The sequence below is a fragment of the Oncorhynchus mykiss genome, chromosome 17 (genome assembly GCF_057628025.1).
Source record: "Oncorhynchus mykiss isolate SJ-2025 chromosome 17, ASM5762802v1, whole genome shotgun sequence".
Taxonomy (NCBI): Eukaryota; Metazoa; Chordata; class Actinopteri; order Salmoniformes; family Salmonidae; genus Oncorhynchus; species Oncorhynchus mykiss.
Genome location: NC_143038.1, coordinates 34,445,000 through 34,463,512, shown reverse-complemented (window position 1 = coordinate 34,463,512; position 18,513 = coordinate 34,445,000). Strand labels below are relative to the sequence as shown.

General features: G+C 43.3%; 1 long non-coding RNA gene across 1 annotated transcript in view; it reads right to left on the bottom strand.

Moving 5' to 3' along the window:
* Positions 1-1,550: 1,550 nt before the first annotated feature.
* Positions 1,551-18,513, bottom strand: part of LOC149975926 (uncharacterized) — a 36,519-nt gene continuing 19,556 nt past the window's right edge. The window contains exon 3 of the long non-coding RNA XR_016487908.1: positions 1,551-1,770. This is a non-coding gene — a long non-coding RNA (uncharacterized LOC149975926). The remainder of the gene's footprint in view (positions 1,771-18,513) is intronic.

The window sequence follows — 18,513 nt, the reverse complement described above, 5'->3', positions numbered from 1 at the left end:
AACTTCAATTTAGTTCCCTAAAAAAAAAAAGTGATCTGGACCAACATTACCACTAATCGTGGTGCCCACGGTAATACTTTCAACACTTTTTTATTTGTATTTTATTTCACCTTTATTTAACCAGGTAGGCTAGTTGAGAACAAGTTCTCATTTGCAACTGCGACCTGGCCAAGATAAAGCATAGCAGTATGAGCAGACAACACAGAGTTACACATGGAGTAAACAATTAACAAGTCAATAACACAGTAGAAAACAAAGGGGGATATACAATGTGTGCAAAAGGCATGAGGTAGGCGAATAATTACAATTTTGCAGATTAACACTGGAGTGATAAATGATCAGATGGTCATGTACAGGTAGAGATATTGGTGTGCAAAAGAGCGGAAAAGTAAATAAATAAAAACAGTATGGGGATGAGGTAGGTGAAAATGGGTGGGCTATTTACCAATAGACTATGTACAGCTGCAGCGATCGGTTAGCTGCTCAGATAGCTGATGTTTGAAGTTGGTGAGGGAGATAAAAGTCTCCAACTTCAGCGATTTTTGCAATTCGTTCCAGTCACAGGCAGCAGAGTACTGGAACGAAAGGCGGCCAAATGAGGTGTTGGCTTTAGGGATGATCAGTGAGATACACCTGCTGGAGCGCGTGCTACGGATGGGTGTTGCCATCGTGACCAGTGAGCTGAGATAAGGCGGAGCTTTACCTAGCATGGACTTGTAGATGACCTGGAGCCAGTGGGTCTGGCGACGAATATGTAGCGAGGGCCAGCCGACTAGAGCATACAAGTCGCAGTGGTGGGTGGTATAAGGTGCTTTAGTGACAAAACGGATGGCACTGTGATAGACTGCATCCAGTTTGCTGAGTAGAGTGTTGGAAGCCATTTTGTAGATGACATCGCCGAAGTCAAGGATCGGTAGGATAGTCAGTTTTACTAGGGTAAGCTTGGCGGCGTGAGTGAAGGAGGCTTTGTTGCGGAATAGAAAGCCGACTCTTGATTTGATTTTCGATTGGAGATGTTTGATATGAGTCTGGAAGGAGAGTTTGCAGTCTAGCCAGACACCTAGGTACTTATAGATGTCCACATATTCTAGGTCGGAACCATCCAGGGTGGTGATGCTAGGCGGGCATGCGGGTGCAGGCAGCGATCGGTTGAAAAGCATGCATTTGGTTTTACTAGCGTTTAAGAGCAGTCGGAGGCCACGGAAGGAGTGTTGTATGGCATTGAAGCTTGTTTGGAGGTTAGATAGCACAGTGTCCAATGACGGGCCGAAAGTATATAGAATGGTGTCGTCTGCGTAGAGGTGGATCAGGGAATCGCCCGCAGCAAGAGCAACATCATTGATGTATACAGAGAAAAGAGTCGGCCCGAGACTGCCAGAGGACCGGACAGCATGCCCTCCGATTTGACACACTGAACTCTGTCTGCAAAGTAATTGGTGAACCAGGCAAGGCAGTCATCCGAAAAACCGAGGCTACTGAGTCTGCCGATAAGAATATGGTGATTGACAGAGTCGAAAGCCTTGGCAAGGTCGATGAAGACGGCTGCACAGTACTGTCTTTTATCGATGGCGGTTATGATATCGTTTAGTACCTTGAGTGTGGCTGAGGTGCACCCGTGACCGGCTCGGAAACCAGATTGCACAGCGGAGAAGGTACAGTGGGATTCGAGATGGTCAGTGACCTGTTTGTTGACTTGGCTTTCGAAGACCTTAGATAGGCAGGGCAGGATGGATATAGGTCTGTAACAGTTTGGGTCCAGGGTGTCTCCCCCTTTGAAGAGGACAAAAGGAGAAGCCTGTATTTAAACACAGTAAGTAATCATGACAGTAATTCTGAATGTCATCCACTATGAACATCTGTGTCTTACGTAATCTATCCATTGACTGTTTGGCAACAACGATACAGAGCAACAAAGTCACCACATGTAACATTTCCTCCAGAAAACATTGGGTTGTCATCCCAACAGAGGATGTGGTTTTGAACGTCAACTGATGGATGCCTCGACTGTATGGCACCAGGTGTCATGACGAAATGTTGGGGTCTGTATTGAAACTAGAGTTGAAACCGTTTTCGGGGAGATGATTTGAAATAGACATGGAGCCTCTCATTGTCCGAACCTGTATTCTGAAAGGAGAATACATGACTGTCTGAATGCATGACATGGCGAATGGTTCTCTAACACGAGGCGTTGATGAATCGTATCTAATGTACGAGGGGTGTTTGGAAACGCTGGTGACAACATAGTCACATTGTTTTTCCATGTACAAATCCATTGTTGTTTGGACCGGTGGGTAAAAGTGTTAGTGGCGTACGTGTGTGTTCTGTGTACTTTAGCCAAGTTTAACCAGAACAGGCAGATCAATAGACATTTTTTGTGTGGTGAAAACACGGCCCCTGTTTGTTTCGGAGTTTCCTGGGAATAAAGGGTAGGTCAGGGGAAATCCCTTCCCTTGTGGGTATGCAAAATCAGACCCTGCATTGTGAATCAGTACTTTGCCTGGGATGAACATTAACTTTACTTTGACCCTTTATCAAACCTACAGTGTAACAGCGAATTACCTCACGATTAGACACTTATGTTGACTTGTCCACAAACTCAACAATAATGAAGGCACTTTTACAATCAAGTGGCTTGAGTGACTCTGTACAATGCTTTCCACCCCCCCCCCCCCCCCCAGTTGCTCAATTCTAACGTGGGTGTACGTTTCGAAACCTTTTTGTTTGTTTAACTAAATTCAAGATCGACTAGCTGACAAGAAACATTCCTTAGAAACATAAACTAATGACAAGAAACACTAACCATCAAATATAAGACCTATTTTTCTTGGTAAGTTAGATCATTTCTTACTGAAACACTTCACTGTAGTGTTTCATGGTGAGAATTTGTACTTCCTGTACATTGTAGACTTGTGACTGACCCCGTGGTACAACAGCAAACAAAATAAAGTGTTACAGGCAGTACATGTCATAACTCACAACCCACACCTCTCAGGTATGAACAAACAAGATTGTAAATGCATAATAATCTAGACTCCATGGTGAGATAAGAGTTCACTGGAAGAGGGGGAGAATGGCGGATAACAGTTTAAGTTCAACAGAAGCATTATAAAAGGGCGTTTTCATATAGTCCTCTTTAAAATAACCAATCTCAGTCCAAAATAGCTCCGTTCTCTTTGTATTCACACTGCCCTTGCCTTTGGATCAGGGCTCAGTTCACTTGACCAGTTCACTTGACCTATTTTGTTGTCCGAGTACTCTTTACATTAATATTGCTATTTACAGAAAGAAACCAAAGTGCACGACAAGCAACTACATCAGAATGTGTTATCGGACAGCTAGATACTGTATGCCTACTTACATTTTGGAAACTAATATATTGCATTTAGTTAAAAGATGAGACATAATAATTGTAATTGTAAAATACTATTAACATGTAAATATGATTGGTAACAAAATAAATAGCAGAAGAATAACTGCAGATTAAATAGTGCTGCAATTGAAAATTGTAAACCCAATGTAGGCTACTGCCCCTTTAAGAGCGAGAATTGATTTTGTGCCCTGCGTTGTGAAGCTCTCTTAGCCTATAGATCAAAATCAAATCAAACTTTATCTGTCACATGCACCAAATAGAACAGTGTAGACTTTGCCGTGAAATATAAATTGTCCGGAGGCGATTATATAAATTGTTCAGCAGTCTTATGGCTTGGGGGTAGAAGCTGTTAAGGAGTATGTTTTGGTCCTAGACATGGTGCTCCGGAACTGGTTGCCGTGCGGTAGCAGAGAAAACAGTCTATAACTTGGGTGACTGGAGTCTCTGACAATTTTATGGGCTTTCCTCTGACACCGGCTATTATATAGGTCCTGGATGGCAGGAAGCTTGGCCCCAGTGATGTACTGGGCCGATCACATTACCCTTTGTAGTGCCTTACGGTCAGATGCCGAGCAGTTGCCATACCAGGCGGTGATGCAACCGGTCAAGATGCTCTCAATGGTGCAGAGAGGATGGTAGGGGACGCCATGTGCGACTGACGTGTTTTCCGTTTGCTCCCGTGGTATTCTTAAAGTTTATGTGAATTCTGCAGCAAAACCGTATTTATTTTCAAATATTAATTTGGTGATCCCTTTCCGTAAAAACCAAGACTACTTTGCTTCCGAATGTCAGCATGTCGACCAAACATAAGGCCAAGAACATGACTCTGAGAAAACCCGGCCTACAAGACCCGCTCTCATCACCGCCCTCTCCTGAGTCTGAGGGCCCGGGGACGCACACTTTACCCGGGGGCGCGGCTTGGACTGGCGGCGCTGAAATGAACATTCTCGAGGCCATCAAACTACTACGCTCTGAGATAGTTGAAATGAAAACACAGGTGGTTGCTACGATTGGGCCAGAATACAGGAGGTTTCTGATACTTTAAAAGCAGATTTAACCATCCTGCGGAACGAGACTGTGCCGGCAATTACATCACTCAAAACAACAACTGCGTCACACACTACAACGATTGCAGCACTGGAGGCCTCCGCTACGAATGTCTCCGACTTAACTACATCCCTGGAGGCTGAAGTTAAACGCCTAGCTGCGGATTTGAAAAAGGTGAGGGAGAGCTGTGTGAGTTTAGAGGGATTCTCTCGCCGTAATAATCTGAGGCTTGTATCAGTCCCAGAGTCCGCGGAAATGCATCGCGCCACGGATTTCGTTTCAGGGATGCTGAAGGATGTTCTTGCCTTAGATGAAAAGCCCCTGATTGATCGAGCCCACCGGTCGCTGCGCCCAAAGCCCCGGGATGGGGAGAGGCCCCGTGACATAATTCTTCGAGTGCACTTTTTTCATGAGAAGATGGAGATCCTCCGACGAGCCCGCAATACCACTCTGAGCTTTCAAGGACAGAGCTTTTCCATATACCAGGACTACTCCCCCACTGTTTCCAGGCAGCGCGCAGCTTTCGGACAGGCCAAACGAGTACTTCGGGACCATCCAAGTGTGAAGTATGGACTGCGATTCCCGGCCCGTTTATGGATATCTCATGAGGGTAAAGACCACACGTTTGAATCTCCGGAGGAGGCTATGGCTCACATTCAACGTCATATCAAGAAGTCTTGAATATGCTCACAGTTTAGCAACTGTTGCTTGCGAACTGTGGATAGTAAGTACCCCACTTGTGGTACAATTATGTTCAGATATAACAGGCTGGTCTTGTATAGTTGGTGAAACTATTCAGGCTTATTTGATGTGATCTAATGTTTTGATCATCTAGGGTGCGTGCCTTATCTCGCTCACCTATTTAGTTTGTTTACACATTGTCTCAGTGACTCAAAATATTTTTGGTTATTTGTTTGCTGCATCCGTTTGCATTGACCCAGTAAACAGCAAATGTCTCCCGAGGCTACACGGTTTCTGGGGCCTCACTTTAATTTTAAAAGTTTTGAGCGTCATTTAAGCCCAGCAAACGTTCAACGTTGCGCAGACGTAGTTTTTTGGGATTGGTTGTAAGCTGTCTCAGCTTCAATTAGACTACTATTATAATTACTATTATTTTTGATTGTCTTACTACGATTTCCTTACTTCAAATTAGATTTTTGGCTGAGAGACTTTATACATTTTATGTATTTTCTCTCAATGCCTGTTATAAGACGGGGAATACAATTATATACATCTACAAGTGGTGCTTTTGTCATTCCGTTTGCACAGGGGATTCGCCTTTTTTTTATTTGAAAAAAATACATACAAATCTTTCTTTTTGCTGCTTGATCCACTAACAAAACGCGACTTTAAAGAGCGGGACTGTGGGTTTAGGTTTAAGACCGCACTCTCACAGACATACTGTGCGAAGAGAACATGTTCTATTTAGGCTTGTACCTCGTTTGGGGAGGTATTGTCTGGGATGGGGGGAGGGGGTGGGGGGGCAGGTTGAATTGTTCAGTTCTAATGTTGTCAATCTGTCTTTTTAGTTTTTTTTTCTGTTTTTTTTCTGTACTTTTTCCAAACATTTACCACCGTACATTATTACTCTGAGACAAGTTACTCTGGGGGTTTTGGGCGCTCATTGCTTTTCCATTCTATGCTCTGATGACAGGGTTGAATAACGGGAATGCCCAGAGGGGCCGAAATAATACGATCAAGTACATTTCTTGGAATACCAAAGGGGTTAACAACCCGGTGAAGCGTAAGAGGGTGTTGACACACTTAAAGGGTTTGAATGCAAATATTGCATTTCTACAAGAGACTCACTTGAGGACTGGTGAGCATTTTAGGATGCGTAAGGACTGGGTTGGTCAAGTGTTCCACTCAAACTTTCATAGTAAATCAACAGGTGCTGCTATTCTGGTTGATAAGGCTACTCCCTTTGTAGCTTCTGAGGTTATTGCTGATCCTAAGGGACGATACGTCATAGTAACCGGTGAACTGTTTTCTACCCCTCTTGTTTTGGCTAGTGTTTATGTTCCCAATTGGGATGACACAAATTTCATTTCTTCCTTTCTGTCTGCTATTCCCAATTTAGATTCTCATTTGCTGATTTTAGGGGGGGATTTCAACTGTAAAATGTCCCCAGTTCTTGACAAGTCCTCACAAACAAATACAGGCCCATCTAAATGTGCCCTACTTATTCAATCCTTTCTTCAGAAATATGCTATGTTTGAGGCCTGGCGTTTCCTACATCCTACAGATAGACAGTATTCCTTTTATTCTCATGTTCATCAAACATACTCCCGGATTGATTACTTCTTTTTGGACAAAAAACTTCTGCCTAACCTTCGGCAGTGTACTTACGAGAGTATTGTTATCTCTGACCATTCACCATTAGTGCTTGAACTAGAGTTTCCCCAGCGACCTCCTAGGTGTTATCAATGGCGTCTCAACCCCATTTTACTCTCAGATAAGGAGTTTGTTAATTTAATTTCTTCTGAAATTACCTTATTCCTAGAAACTAATTCAACACCAGGTATGTCCTGCTCTACCATATGGGAGTCTCTCAAAGCATACCTACGTGGCCAAATTATTTCTTATACAGCCAACCAAAACAGAGTTCGCTCCCAGCGACTTCGGGACCTGAGCGAGTCCATAGCCACATTGGATGAGAGGTATGCTACGGATCCTTCCTCTGATCTGCATAAAGAGCGCCAACTACTCCAATCTGAATTTGATGAGCTTTCTACCAGGCAAGCTGAACAGTTACTCTTGCGAGCTCGATACAAAGTCTATGAACAAGGCGACAAGGCCAGTAAACTCCTTGCACATCAGATCCGTAAATCCGAGGCCTCACGTTTAATCCCACAAATAAGGACCCCGTCTGGTGCCACCACAGTTATACATAAAGAGATCAATGATCAATTTAAACAATTTTACTCTGCGCTATACACCTCTGAATCCCCTCAAGACCCTTCGCTGATTGACTCCTTCTTTAATGGCTTGAATATGCCTTCAATTGATACAGACTCCCATGACTGTCTAGAAGAAGAATTTACGCTTGAGGAGATTGCAACAGCAGTGTCCGCAATGAAAAGTGGTAAATCACCGGGTCCGGACGGTTTTCCAACCGAATTTTACAGGATGTTTTCTGGTCTGCTTTGCCCATTCTTGTCCCGACTATTTGCAGAGTGCCTCAATACTTCAAAGCTGCCGCCTAGTCTTTATCAGGCTTCAATTTCATTACTACTAAAGAAAAACAAAGACCCCCTGGAATGTGGATCCTATCGCCCAATCTCGCTTTTAAACTGTGATTACAAAATCCTAGCTAAGCTTTTAGCCATCCGTATGGAAGGCTTGCTGCACCAAGTAATACACTCTGACCAGACTGGCTTTGTGAGAAATAGGCATTTATTTTTCAATATTAGGCGCCTTATGAATATACTGTACTCCCCAGCGTCGGAGGACCCGGAGGTGGTGGTCTCACTTGATGCCGAAAAAGCGTTTGACCGCGTTGAGTGGGATTACCTAACAGCTGCCCTTTATAGATTTGGCTTTGGCCCCAAATTCATTGCGTGGATAAAGATTCTTTATTTTTCCCCCATGGCTTCGGTACGGACCAATAACTTGTCCTCTGACTATTTTCCCTTGCACCGCGGATCCAGACAGGGTTGCCCACTCTCCCCCTTGTTGTTTGCTTTGGCAATCGAGCCTCTCGCCATTGCACTACGCTCTAATGATGCCATTCAAGGCATAATCAGGGCGGGCTTAGAGCAGAAAGTCTCGCTATATGCTGACGACCTCCTTTTGTTTATCTCCAACCCCGATACCTCATTGCCACGTGCCCTATCTGTTCTTAAAAAGTTTGGATCAATCTCAGGGTACAAGCTGAATCTAGGCAAGAGTGAGCTCTTTCCGGTAAACAAGGCTGCTTTAAAGTGCTCTTTCACAAGTTCTCAGTTTAGGATTGTCCGGGATCAATTCACTTACTTGGGAGTAAAAGTGACAAGAAAATATTCAAATTTGTTTCAGGAAAACTTTGTTGCTCTAGCAGACAGATTGAAACAATCTTTTACTTTTTGGAATTCGCTACCCCTTTCCCTTATCGGAAGGATTAATGTCATTAAAATGAATGTGTTGCCCAAATTTTTATATTTATTTCAATGTTTACCCATTTTTATTCCAAAATCTTTTTTTATTTCACTGGATCAAACATTCATGCATTTTATTTGGAATGGCAAGGTACCACGGATTGGTAGAAAACATTTACAGAAGCCTAGGTCATTGGGGGGTTTAGCTTTACCAAATTTTCAGACATACTACTGGGCTGCAAATTTCAGAGCTGTTCTGTACTGGCTGCAGACTGATCCTACTGGCCCTAGACCACTCTGGGCCCAGATGGAGTCTGAATCGTGTAAACCTGCAGCACTTTCCTCTGTGCTGTGCTCGTCTCTCCCAGTGTCCCTAGGCAAAAGGTGTGCCAACCCAATTGTAAAGCAGTCTCTTAAAATTTGGAATCAGTTCCGTTTAGCCTTTAGCCTCCGAGGCTTTTCTCTATCAGGCCCAATCAATCAGAACATTTTATTTCCTCCATCTTTGAATGATTGGGCTTTTGGCATTTGGCACTCACTAGGCCTTTCCTCGCTAGCCCAATTATTCTTTGATGATACATTTGCCTCTTTTTCTCAGCTGCAGGAAAAGTTCAATCTCCCCCAATCCCACTTTTTCCGCTATATCCAGACTAGAAACTTTGTCAGGGCTAACACACCTGGATTTCCCAATAGGCCTGCGAATACTGCTATTGAGAGCATCTTGGAGCTGAACAAGCTTCCTAGAGGCGCAATTTCAGATGTATATGCAATCATTCATGACCTACAGAACCCTTCTCTGGTGCCTTTAAAGACTCGATGGGAAAAGGATTTGGGGGAGGAACTTGGGGAAGATGCCTGGGAATCTGTGCTGCGCAGGGTACACTCGTCCTCTTTTAGCACTAGACACAGCCTCATTCAATTCAAGGTGGTTCACCGTATCCACTGGTCGGGGGCCAAACTTGGAAGAATATTCTCTGATTTTGATCCTACCTGTGTCAGATGTAAGGTGGAACCAGCCACACTGTTGCATATGTTTTGGGGCTGTCATAAACTGTCAGGTTTCTGGGAATTAATATTTAAATGTTTCTCTGATATATATGACACTGTTATAGATCCGTCTCCCCTTACAGCCCTTTTTGGAGTACTGCCCATGGGTACCCCCCTATCAAGAATCCAGTCGGACACTGTTGCTTATACAACTCTTTTAGCTAGACGGCTAATACTACAGAACTGGAAGATGGCAGCTCCCCCATCGTATAAATATTGGGTGAGGGATGTGTTGTGCTCTCTGAAACTAGAAAAAATTCAATTCAATTCACGTGGGAACCCCAAACTGTTTGATGAGGCTTGGGCTCCATTCCGGTCTTACTTTAAACAGTCCATCCTCTGATGGCATCCCAATTAATACTAAAATAAGTCTGTGACTTAAGGGTTGGAGGAGCTTCTCTCTGTGTTTTTGCTGGGGGGGTATTAAGGTCCATGTGCTTATTGATTGTGGTCCGCAGATGCCTTGTTCATCTTGCCCAGGCAGAGACTGAAGTATGAGCTTGTTTTTCCCAGTTATTTTTACATTTTGTTCACGCCTACATGAATAATCATTTTTTATTTTAAAGCATTGTAAACTTTTTTTTTGTCCAGTGGATGGTCGGTCTGTGGCCATGACTCTCTGTGAGTGGTTGCATTTCTCCACCCTTATCCCTTGACTGCTTACAGGAACAATGGTGAGGTGTTTGCTCTGTCCCTGTACTATAGATTGCCCTTTAACCTCTGTAGCCTTCTGCCTGGTGTGTTTAACTTGTCTAAAGTATGGTTTCTTTAAAGCTTTTTAAAAGCTTTTTTTTTTTTTTTTTTTCTTAAATTTGTTTTTATTTGTATTTTTTTTTCTAGTTGAGTGTATTATTTATATTGCTTTGTCTTGTCTGTGTGTGTATGTTCAAAACTTAATAAACAGAGTTAAAAAAAAAAAAAAGATGCTCTCAATGGTGCAGCTGTAGAACCTTTTTAGGAGGAGGGGGCGGCCTGTCAGGAAGTCCAGGATCCAGTTGCAGAGGGTGGTGTTGAGTCCCAGAGTCCTTAGCTTAGTGATGAGCTTCGTGGGCACTATGGTGTTGAACACTGAGCTGTAGTCAATGAACAGCATTCTCACATAGGTGTTTTTGTCCAGGTGAGAAAGGGCAGTGTGGAGTGCGATTGAGATTGCGTCATCTGTGGATCTGTTGGGGCATTATGCGAATTAGAGTGGGTCTAGGGTGTCCGGGAGGATACTGTTGATGTGAGCCATGACCAGCCTTTCAAAGCACTTCACGGCTACCGATGTGAGTGCCACGGGGTGGAAATACTTTAGGCAGGTTACCTTTGCTTCCATGGGCACAGGGACTATGGTCTTCTGCTTGAAATATGTAGGTATAACAGACTCGGTCAGGGAGAGGTTGAAAATGTCAGTGAAGACACTTGACAGTTGGACCGTGCATGCCTTGAGTACACGTCCTTGTAATCCATCTGGCCCAGCAGCTTTGTGAATGTTGACCTGTTTAAAGGTTTTGTTCACATCGGCTACCGAGAGCGTTATCACACAGTCATCCAGAACAGCTGGTGCTCTCGTGCATGCTCAGTGTTGCTTGTCTTGAAGCGAGCATAAAAGGCATTTAGGTTTGAAAAATGCATTTAGGTTTACGTCACTGGGCAGCTCGCGTCTGGGTTTCCCTTTGTAGTCAGTAATAATTTTCAAGCCCTGCCACATCTGACGAGTGTCAGACCCGGATGCTAATCCTGTATTGACGCTTTGCTTGTTTGATGGTTTGTCTGAGGACATAGCGGATTTCTTATAAGCGTCCGGATTAGTCTCCCGCTCCTTGTGCAGCTCTAGCCTTTTAGCTCAATGTGGATATTTCCTGTAATCCATGGCTTCTGGTTGGGATATGTACGTACAGTCACTGTGGGGACGACGTCGTCGATGCAATTATTGATGAAACCGATGATGGTGTTCTCCTCAATGCCATTGGATGAATCCCGGAACATATTCCAGTCTGTGCTAGCAAAACAGTCCTGTAGCGTAGCATCCGCGTCATCTGACCACTTCTGTATTGAGCGAGTCACTGGTACTTCCTGCTTTAGTTTTTTCTTGTAAGCAGGAATCAGGAGGATAGAATTATGCTCTGATTTGCCAAATGCAGGGTGGGGGAGAGCTTTGTATGCATCTCTGTGTCACGACTTCCTCCAAAGTCGGTCCCTCTCCTTGTTCGGGCGGCATTCGGTGGTCGACGTCACCAGCCTTCTAGCCATTGCTTATCCACTTTTCATTTTCCATTTGTTTTGTCTTTGTCTTACACACCTGGTTTCAATCCCCCAATTACCTGTTCATTATTTAACCCTCTGTTCTCCCATGTTTGTTTGTGAGTGTTTGTTTCTATGTAGGAAGGTCTGTTATTGTGGGCTATGTTTTTGTATTGCATTTATTATGTGTTGAGTAAAATATGTTTATTTACTCATATCTGCTGTCCTGCGCCTGACCCCTATACACCAGCTACAGACAGACTTCCTTACACTTTATGTGTTGAGTAAAGGTGGTCTAGGATTTATTTTTCTCTGGTTGCACATGCTGGTAAAAAAATTGGTAAAACTGATTTAAGTTTGCCTGCATTAAAGTCCCCGGCCACTAGGAGTATAGCTTCTGGGTGAGCAGTTTCTTCTTTGCTTATGATCCTATAGAGTTGGTTGAGAATGGTCTTAGTGCCAGCTTCGTTCTGTGGTGATAAATAGATGGCTGCAAATAATATAGATGAGAACTATATTGGTAGATAGTGTGGTCTACAGTTTATCATAAGGTACTCTACCGCAGGCGAGAAATACCTCGAGACCTCTTTAATATTAGATATCGCGCACCAGCTGTTATTGGCAAATAGACACACATCCCCACCCCTCTCTGTTCTGCCGGTGCATGGAAAATCCCGCTAGCTCTATATTGTCCGTCTCGTCGTTCAGCCACGTCTCGGTGAAACATAAGATGTTACAGTTTTTTATGTCCCGTGGTAGGATAATCTTAATCGTAGGTGTTCAATTTTATTTTCCAATGATTGCATGTTAGCAAGAAGAACAGATGGCAGTGGGAGTTTACTCGCTTGCCTGGGCCTGTTCCAGTGAAAGCAGGATATCCTTCTCGTCGGACTCGTTAAAGGAAAAAGTTTCTTCCAGGCCACGGTGAGTAATCGCTGTTCTGATGTCCAGAAGTTATTTTCATTCATAAGAGATGGTAGCAGCAACATTATGTACACAATCATTTAAAAAATCAGTTACACAAAACGCAAAAAAATGAACAAAATAGCACAATTGGTTGGGAGAATGTCAAACGTCAGCCATGTTCTCCGGCGCCAGTTACTGGAAACTAAGAACTTCACACATATTTGGACATTTCGGTGCATCCTTGACAATCGCTAAACAATAGGCCTATACAAAAAATGTGACAAGCGAACCTGGGGAGCTTTGTGTTCACATTTCCCTAAAAAATAGAACCGGATCGGGTAATTCAAGCGAACGGAACTCAAGCGACTTGTGATGGTGTAAGTTCGGTACGTTTCGGGGACTGTTTGAGGAGTCTGAGTTCCTTTGGAGAGTTCACACTGCACAAAAAATTAAGTGAACCGCACTGAGTTCACAAAAATTGTCTGAAAGGGAGTTAGTGTGAAAACAATAAGAGCCCATCTGAAAGACCAGTTATTTTCACTAATGTGATTTTACCTTGCAGCGGTTGAGCCTGACTTTTTCAGGCTTCGGGCAAGGTTGAGCTTAACAAATATCTGTCTCTATTTGCTAGAGAAGTACATAGGAAAGAGAAGGGGTAGTAGGTCACAAACACACACAAAACAGATGTTGTACCACTAGTGCCACCCATCACAGGCACTCCTAAAGGTCTGTGGGTAAACTAGTAAACATTCAATGATTAAATACATTGAAAAAACATGCATTTTCAGGGCACATGTTTGATGGACATTTTCTGCAGTGCCATTTCACCAGATTTCTGGTTTGACTAAATAAAGCCCTGTCAAGAAGCCCATTTCTGGTGATTTAAGAAAATACCAGGACTGTAAATATGATTATTTTATGATGCAGAGACACAGAAGAGCACATTATGATGTTAACAATCTCCCTTTGAACTAATATCCCTGCATAATTGCAGTACTGTTGAAGTGGATGGCCAATAAAAAGGCCTGCTAATGGCAGTATTGTTCAAATGGATGGCAAATAAAAAGGCCTGATAATGGCAGTGTTGTGGAAGTGGATGGCCAATATAAAGGCCTGATAATGGCAGTATTGTTCAAATGGATGGCAAATAAAAAGGCCTGATAATGGCAGTGTTGTGGAAGTGGATGGCCAATAAAAAGGCCTGCTAATGGCAGTATTGTTCAAATGGATGGCAAATAAAAAGGCCTGATAATGGCAGTATTGTTCAAATGGATGGCAAATAAAAAGGCCTGATAATGGCAGTATTGTGGAAGTGGATGGCCAATATAAAGGCCTGCTAATGGCAGTATTGTTCAAATGGATGGCAAATAAAAAGGCCTGATAATGGCAGTGTTGTGGAAGTGGATGGCCAATAAAAAGGCCTGCTAATGGCAGTATTGTTCAAATGGATGGCAAATAAAAAGGCCTGATAATGGCAGTATTGTTCAAATGGATGGCAAATAAAAAGGCCTGATAATGGCAGTATTGTTCAAATGGATGGCAAATAAAAAGGCCTGATAATGGCAGTGTTGTGGAAGTGGATGGCCAATATAAAGGCCTGATAATGGCAGTATTGTGGAAGTGGATGGCCAATAAAAAGGCCTGATGATGGCAGTATTGTGGAAGTGGATGGCCAATAAAAAGGCCTGATAATGGCAGTATTGTTCAAATGGATGGCAAATAAAAAGGCCTGATAATGGCAGTGTTGTGGAAGTGGATGGCCAATATAAAGGCCTGATAATGGCAGTATTGTGGAAGTGGATGGCCAATAAAAAGGCCTGCTAATGGCAGTATTGTTCAAATGGATGGCAAATAAAAAGGCCTGATAATGGCAGTGTTGTGGAAGTGGATGGCCAATATAAAGGCCTGATAATGGCAGTATTGTGGAAGTGGATGGCCAATAAAAAGGCCTGATGATGGCAGTATTGTGGAAGTGGATGGCCAATAAAAAGGCCTGATAATGGCAGTATTGTGGAAGTGGATGGCCAATAAAAAGGCCTGATGATGGCAGCATTGTGGAAGTGGATGGCCAATAAAAAGGCCTGATAATGGCAGTATTGTGGAAGTGAATGGCCAATAAAAAGGCCTGATAATGGCAGTATTGTGGAAGTGGATGGCCAATATAAAGGCCTGATAATGGCAGTATTGTGGAAGTGGATGGCCAATAAAAAGGCCTGAGTTGGCTCCAGTTGCAGAGGGTGGTGTTGAGTCCCAGAGTCCTTAGCTTAGTGATGAGCTTCGTGGGCACTATGGTGTTGAACACTGAGCTGTAGTCAATGAACAGCATTCTCACATAGGTGTTTTTGTCCAGGTGAGAAAGGGCAGTGTGGAGTGCGATTGAGATTGCGTCATCTGTGGATCTGTTGGGGCATTATGCGAATTAGAGTGGGTCTAGGGTGTCCGGGAGGATACTGTTGATGTGAGCCATGACCAGCCTTTCAAAGCACTTCACGGCTACCGATGTGAGTGCCACGGGGTGGAAATACTTTAGGCAGGTTACCTTTGCTTCCATGGGCACAGGGACTATGGTCTTCTGCTTGAAATATGTAGGTATAACAGACTCGGTCAGGGAGAGGTTGAAAATGTCAGTGAAGACACTTGACAGTTGGACCGTGCATGCCTTGAGTACACGTCCTTGTAATCCATCTGGCCCAGCAGCTTTGTGAATGTTGACCTGTTTAAAGGTTTTGTTCACATCGGCTACCGAGAGCGTTATCACACAGTCATCCAGAACAGCTGGTGCTCTCGTGCATGCTCAGTGTTGCTTGTCTTGAAGCGAGCATAAAAGGCATTTAGGTTTGAAAAATGCATTTAGGTTTACGTCACTGGGCAGCTCGCGTCTGGGTTTCCCTTTGTAGTCAGTAATAATTTTCAAGCCCTGCCACATCTGACGAGTGTCAGACCCGGATGCTAATCCTGTATTGACGCTTTGCTTGTTTGATGGTTTGTCTGAGGACATAGCGGATTTCTTATAAGCGTCCGGATTAGTCTCCCGCTCCTTGTGCAGCTCTAGCCTTTTAGCTCAATGTGGATATTTCCTGTAATCCATGGCTTCTGGTTGGGATATGTACGTACAGTCACTGTGGGGACGACGTCGTCGATGCAATTATTGATGAAACCGATGATGGTGTTCTCCTCAATGCCATTGGATGAATCCCGGAACATATTCCAGTCTGTGCTAGCAAAACAGTCCTGTAGCGTAGCATCCGCGTCATCTGACCACTTCTGTATTGAGCGAGTCACTGGTACTTCCTGCTTTAGTTTTTTCTTGTAAGCAGGAATCAGGAGGATAGAATTATGCTCTGATTTGCCAAATGCAGGGTGGGGGAGAGCTTTGTATGCATCTCTGTGTCACGACTTCCTCCAAAGTCGGTCCCTCTCCTTGTTCGGGCGGCATTCGGTGGTCGACGTCACCAGCCTTCTAGCCATTGCTTATCCACTTTTCATTTTCCATTTGTTTTGTCTTTGTCTTACACACCTGGTTTCAATCCCCCAATTACCTGTTCATTATTTAACCCTCTGTTCTCCCATGTTTGTTTGTGAGTGTTTGTTTCTATGTAGGAAGGTCTGTTATTGTGGGCTATGTTTTTGTATTGCATTTATTATGTGTTGAGTAAAATATGTTTATTTACTCATATCTGCTGTCCTGCGCCTGACCCCTATACACCAGCTACAGACAGACTTCCTTACACTTTATGTGTTGAGTAAAGGTGGTCTAGGATTTATTTTTCTCTGGTTGCACATGCTGGTAAAAAAATTGGTAAAACTGATTTAAGTTTGCCTGCATTAAAGTCCCCGGCCACTAGGAGTATAGCTTCTGGGTGAGCAGTTTCTTCTTTGCTTATGATCCTATAGAGTTGGTTGAGAATGGTCTTAGTGCCAGCTTCGTTCTGTGGTGATAAATAGATGGCTGCAAATAATATAGATGAGAACTATATTGGTAGATAGTGTGGTCTACAGTTTATCATAAGGTACTCTACCGCAGGCGAGAAATACCTCGAGACCTCTTTAATATTAGATATCGCGCACCAGCTGTTATTGGCAAATAGACACACATCCCCACCCCTCTCTGTTCTGCCGGTGCATGGAAAATCCCGCTAGCTCTATATTGTCCGTCTCGTCGTTCAGCCACGTCTCGGTGAAACATAAGATGTTACAGTTTTTTATGTCCCGTGGTAGGATAATCTTAATCGTAGGTGTTCAATTTTATTTTCCAATGATTGCATGTTAGCAAGAAGAACAGATGGCAGTGGGAGTTTACTCGCTTGCCTGGGCCTGTTCCAGTGAAAGCAGGATATCCTTCTCGTCGGACTCGTTAAAGGAAAAAGTTTCTTCCAGGCCACGGTGAGTAATCGCTGTTCTGATGTCCAGAAGTTATTTTCATTCATAAGAGATGGTAGCAGCAACATTATGTACACAATCATTTAAAAAATCAGTTACACAAAACGCAAAAAAATGAACAAAATAGCACAATTGGTTGGGAGAATGTCAAACGTCAGCCATGTTCTCCGGCGCCAGTTACTGGAAACTAAGAACTTCACACATATTTGGACATTTCGGTGCATCCTTGACAATCGCTAAACAATAGGCCTATACAAAAAATGTGACAAGCGAACCTGGGGAGCTTTGTGTTCACATTTCCCTAAAAAATAGAACCGGATCGGGTAATTCAAGCGAACGGAACTCAAGCGACTTGTGATGGTGTAAGTTCGGTACGTTTCGGGGACTGTTTGAGGAGTCTGAGTTCCTTTGGAGAGTTCACACTGCACAAAAAATTAAGTGAACCGCACTGAGTTCACAAAAATTGTCTGAAAGGGAGTTAGTGTGAAAACAATAAGAGCCCATCTGAAAGACCAGTTATTTTCACTAATGTGATTTTACCTTGCAGCGGTTGAGCCTGACTTTTTCAGGCTTCGGGCAAGGTTGAGCTTAACAAATATCTGTCTCTATTTGCTAGAGAAGTACATAGGAAAGAGAAGGGGTAGTAGGTCACAAACACACACAAAACAGATGTTGTACCACTAGTGCCACCCATCACAGGCACTCCTAAAGGTCTGTGGGTAAACTAGTAAACATTCAATGATTAAATACATTGAAAAAACATGCATTTTCAGGGCACATGTTTGATGGACATTTTCTGCAGTGCCATTTCACCAGATTTCTGGTTTGACTAAATAAAGCCCTGTCAAGAAGCCCATTTCTGGTGATTTAAGAAAATACCAGGACTGTAAATATGATTATTTTATGATGCAGAGACACAGAAGAGCACATTATGATGTTAACAATCTCCCTTTGAACTAATATCCCTGCATAATTGCAGTACTGTTGAAGTGGATGGCCAATAAAAAGGCCTGCTAATGGCAGTATTGTTCAAATGGATGGCAAATAAAAAGGCCTGATAATGGCAGTGTTGTGGAAGTGGATGGCCAATATAAAGGCCTGATAATGGCAGTATTGTTCAAATGGATGGCAAATAAAAAGGCCTGATAATGGCAGTGTTGTGGAAGTGGATGGCCAATAAAAAGGCCTGCTAATGGCAGTATTGTTCAAATGGATGGCAAATAAAAAGGCCTGATAATGGCAGTATTGTTCAAATGGATGGCAAATAAAAAGGCCTGATAATGGCAGTATTGTGGAAGTGGATGGCCAATATAAAGGCCTGCTAATGGCAGTATTGTTCAAATGGATGGCAAATAAAAAGGCCTGATAATGGCAGTGTTGTGGAAGTGGATGGCCAATAAAAAGGCCTGCTAATGGCAGTATTGTTCAAATGGATGGCAAATAAAAAGGCCTGATAATGGC